Below are 5,230 nucleotides of genomic sequence, written 5' to 3'. Positions count from 1 at the left end.
AACTCCTGTGAGCCCCTTGACATTGGACTCTGGCTCCCAAAACTGTCAGAGAATAAGTTGCCGTAGTTTTAAGCCACCTAGTTTGTGGTATTTTGTTATGGCAGCTTAGGAAATGGATACTCCTTCTGACACTTCCCTGGGCTGAACATGTCCAGTTCCTTAAGTTGTTTCTCATATGATATAATCTCCATCCTGTTCTTGATTTCCCTCCTTTGAGCATATTTCAGGTACCAAGCCAATTACCGTAGAGGTGGTCCAAGTAGCACACCTTATTCTGGGACCATCACCTCCCACATTTCTGGATTCGGTACCTCAGAGCACAGTTGCTTTCTTGGCAGCTTTTTTGTACCTCAAATTCTGACTGAGTTTATGGTCAATTAAGACCCATGATTCTTTTCCAGGTGCACTGCTGCTAAATCCCATCTCTCAACTGGCATGGCAAAGCTGTGAAAGTCTCCTATCATCAGGCTCTGCCTTCTCCAGATAGTTTGAATCTTGAGTTGATTCATCCCTACATTCAAAATTCTTCCTAGTCCCATTCTTATTTTATCTATTTCCTCCAGAAATCCCTTTAGGTTTCCATCGAATTATTAATCATGATGAGCTGAGGATGGAGAACTCTGGTAGATTATCATACTTCTCTGCAGACTTCCTGTGAATCCATACATTTGTTAACTCAATAAATATTTACCGAGCTCCTTGTGCATGCCAGACATTATTCTAGGCCCTGCGGGTTTGGTGATGGATGAGACAAGTCTTGGTCTTCATGGAAATTAATTTAACACATTAGTCAACATCTGGGATATACCTGACCACTAGGGGCAAGTGTGGATGTCTGGGTTCTGGCAGATCCTTTAACTTTTCACAAATGCCAGTTCCAAATGTCCTGAGCCAGGGGCCTGGAGAAATGCCATTCCTGAATGCAGGGCTGAATGGGAAGGCTGGTCTTTCCAGCAAGAAAGAATTTTTCCTTGCTCTTGCCTTCTCTGTGACCTGGTGTAGCCTCCTAGGCATTTCTGTCTCATTTTGCTACTTTTCTTTCCTTTTGCCCTGCTGACCATGACAGCAGCTTGGGGTTTGGGTGGGAAGAGCAGGGAGAAAGTGGAGCTCCAACTTCACCCTCTGCCCCTCATTTGCTCTTTATACTCCAGTGAGGCTCAGCATGCTATTTTCTTTTTCCAAGTCTTTGTAATGTTTCCTCCCTCCTTGAGTGCCAGGAAAACTCTTATTTATGTTCTGAACACATTGTAGACATCACCTTCTCTGGGAAGTCTACTTTGGTAACCACCTCTGCTTCTGCCTCAGGGCTAATCCCTTTTGCCTCTGTGTATTGTACATGATTCTCTTGTTGTACTTATCATGCTGTGTTAGACTTTCTTTTTAAACATTTCTTTCTCTCCTGCTAATTTGCATTCTTAGGCCAGGAGCTCTTTGTTATGCATATTTGCAACTCCAGTATTCACCACCAGTGCCTTGATAAATGCTTGATGAGAAAAATGAATGAAGGAGGAAATGATTGAGAAGATAAATGAACCTATTATATGCCAGGCACTGTGCTAAGGGCTTTCTATACACTATCTCATTTAATTCTCACAACAGATAAGGAAAGGGGAGGGCCTCATGGAAATCTCAAGGTCAAGCAGCTAATAAGTGGTAGAACTGGGATTTGAGTTGTGGTTTATCTGATTCCAATGCCTTTGCTGTTTTCACTGAATTAGCTGCTCCTGTTACACTGATTGTACCACGTTCTACTTGCCAGAGTCCTCACTTTAACCATGCAGAAACCCTGTTTCATTCATTCATTCATTCATTCATTCATTCATTTTAGAGAGAGAGGAAGGGGGAAACATTGATTTGTGGTCCTAGTCATCTATGCATGCATTGATTGATTTGCGTATGTGCTGACCAGAGATTGAACCTGCAACCTTGGCTGGCATATCGGGACGATGCTCTAACCAACTGAGCTACCAGGCCAAGGCCAAACTCAGTTTCTTTCTTTCATTCTTTTTTAAATCTTCACCTGAGGATATGTTTATTAATTTTATTTTTAGAGATAGAGGAAGGGGAAAAAGCGAGAGAGAGAGAGGAGAGATGCGAGAGAGAAACATTGATCAGTTGCCTTCTACACACTACCTGACCACAGATCAAACCCACATCCTAGGCATGTGCCATGACCAGGAATCAACCCGAAACCTTTTTGGTGTACTGGACAGTGCTTCACCTGGGCTGGGCAAAACTCCATTTCGTTAACATGACCCTTTCTCCTTTCTGTGTGTCCACGTCCTTCCTCAATCATTAAGCCCATAGGTTACCAGAATCTGGTTAGTATTAAACTGTCTTAAGAACAAAGCCTCAGGTCTGACCACAGAAAGAGAGTTTTGGTCAAGCTAAAGTTAACATCTTGACTTCAGTTGTTTTGCAGCCCCAGGCCCATGAAAGCAGAGCACCCTACGGACCACACTCTCAAAATCAGACAGAACAACGCCATGGCTGACATCAGGACCTGACACAATGATCGACTCCTCCCTACCTTGGCCCCAATCAATCAGTGGAGCCCAGGACCCCAACTCATTTAGCCGCCATGATTAGTAATTTTCCCTGTGTGACCCATCCCCTGGAAGCCATCATGGAATCAGGTCTTTTAGCACTAGCTTACCTATGACTCCGGGCTTGGTACCATTTTCTAAACTAATAACCTCTACTTCCTTTGCTACAAACTCCCGTTCATGTTTGATTGGGCACGTGAGCACACCCCTTTAGTCCAGTAACATCACCACTCCCTCTACTCATTCATCGGCAGCTGAATCCTCTTCCTGTGATCCTCCTTGCTCCATTAAATGATGCTTCTTGGTTATGGTTGATCCACCAACCATGAACCTGCTTCACTCATTCATTCTTCAGTGTTTATCTCACTAGCTGCTCCACAGGTCCCTACCAGACACCTCATCAGACTGCCTGGAAGCTCAGACATATGCTCTCTACTTGATTTCCCTGGTCTGTAGCTCTAATAACCCACGAAAAAAGGAAAAGACCTGCATTGACATTACCTGTTCTTGGTAAACCCGCACTGGCTCCTGGCACTCACTGCTTCATTTTTGAGTGTTTAGGAATTGATTAGGCATTATTCCCAAGTAGGAATAGAGGGTAAGCTTCAGCTTGGGGTTTGGGGCTGCACCAAACTAATCTCCCCAAAGAGGACCATGATATGGAGAAAAAGGCAAGGGCTTTAGATTTAGACAACAAACCAAAACAAAACAGTATGTATTTCTTCATGCAATTAACTCTGCATGTTCTAGTCTAGTCTTCCCATCCCATCCCATCCCATCCCATCCCATCCCATCCCATCCCATCCCATCCCAGTTTTTTTAAAAACAAAAGTTCTGGTTGACCTGAATTTGTTTTCACTTTGCTTATTGTAAAGCAGGGGTTCGCTATCTACAGCCTGCAGGCCAAATTCCACCTGCCACCTGTTTTTGTAAATAAAGTTTTATTGGTAAATAGCCACATGCATCATCTACTTACTACCTATGACTTCTTTTGCACTACATCAGGAAAGGTTTTTTTTAAATTCATTTTTTTAAATGGAGGTAACATTGGTTAGTAACATGTAAATTTTAGGTGTCCAACATTAAATTGTCATATCTTTATACTCTATTGTGTGCTTACCAGCTAAAGTCTTGTTTTTATCCATTACCATATATTTGACTCTCTTTACTCATTTTCCCCTCCCTGTCTCCCTGCCCCTCTGGTAACCACCATTCTGTTCGTTGTCTATGAGTTTGTTTTTGTTTTGTTTGTTGTTACTTTTTTGTTTTATATTCCACATACGAGTGAAACCATTTGTGTTTTTTCCTTTTCTGTCTATAACAGCAGAGATGAGCAGTTACAACAGAGTTGGTAGGTCCCACAAAGCCCAAAATACTTACTATCTGGCCATTTACGAGAAGAGTTCGCAAACCCCTGTGGTTACCCATGTTATGCCAGGCTGAATCTTTAAAAACCTCTTTCCCTGAGTAAAGTGTGATGATGGGTGGAAAGGAGTGAGGAAAGGGAGGGAAAGACCTCTGGGCCCTTAGCCAGTGTGCGCTTTCAGAGATTCTGGCTATCAGGGAGGGGAGCAGAGATGGGAAGCCTGGGGTTCTGGGTGTCCTTTGCTGGCCTGTCTATACCCTGGAGCCTTCCGTAGCCCCCGTTTTGGGTTCATGGACCCTGTGGAAGGGCCACAGAACGCAGCTTCTGAATGAGTGCTGTGGATGGAAGGGGGAAGGAGCAGGACTGTAGCTGGTTTCCAGGCCCTGCTCTTACAGCTGGGACCCACGGAGACGTCTATTAGTGAATCACTGATTAGCAGGTCTCACTTTGTACGCTCCCACCCTACAGTTCTTGGTGGAAACGCTGTGGTTTTTGGCTCCAAAGCAAAGCCCGCCTATGCTTTGACGGGCGCCGGGTTGTTACTAAATCTTTGGACGTTGGTCCCCCTGGCCTGCTGCCTCTTTGTTCCATGACAAATGGGAGCTGCCACTGTTGTTTGCAAGGCGGAGACTTGGCTCTGTCCTTGGCACCATGGAGCAGTGATGACGCCTTTCTCAAATGAAACATGACAGGCAGCACCTCAGGAACTGGGATTAGGCTTGGTTACTAAGAATAAGTGAGACAGATTCTTTTTGTTGTTACTTCGGAACAAATGTTCCTGTGTCCCTTGTTCAGCTCATAGAGACAGTGGCATGAAACTGTTTTGGGAGGTGACACAGTTGGTTTTCTATTTGAGGAGCACTTGTCTCTGTGCAGGACCACTTATGGAAATGCATTCAGCTCAGTTCCTCTCCTACACACATTACACAAACAGACTGTAGAGTTTGATGGCATGTGTACTTAGTGCTTACATCCATGTGCGTGCTTTTACCTACACAAAGTGTAAGTCATGGCTACAGATCACTAATGTCGACAGCAGGGAAATACATTGAGCAAGTGATTGAAGTATGCTGCTATTTAGTCTGCTGTTGCAAAGGCTTACTGTTTGCTTCCTTTTAATGATGATGATGATGATGATGATGACGACAACAACTACTCATTGGGTACCTACTATATGCCAGGTACTATACTGGATGCTATAATACTTTTTTTTTTCATTCAAACCCCCCTGTAACCCTTTCAAAGTAGATGTATTCATCTCCACTTATCTTGGAGGAGGGACCAGAGTTGCCTGAAGTCACCCAGCTCCAGTTTGCTG

Source organism: Myotis yumanensis, unplaced genomic scaffold (genome assembly GCF_028538775.1).
Source record: "Myotis yumanensis isolate MYYU_CA2020_CCGP unplaced genomic scaffold, mMyoYum1.0.hap1 SCAF_10, whole genome shotgun sequence".
Taxonomy (NCBI): Eukaryota; Metazoa; Chordata; class Mammalia; order Chiroptera; family Vespertilionidae; genus Myotis; species Myotis yumanensis.
This window is presented reverse-complemented; position numbering follows the sequence as displayed.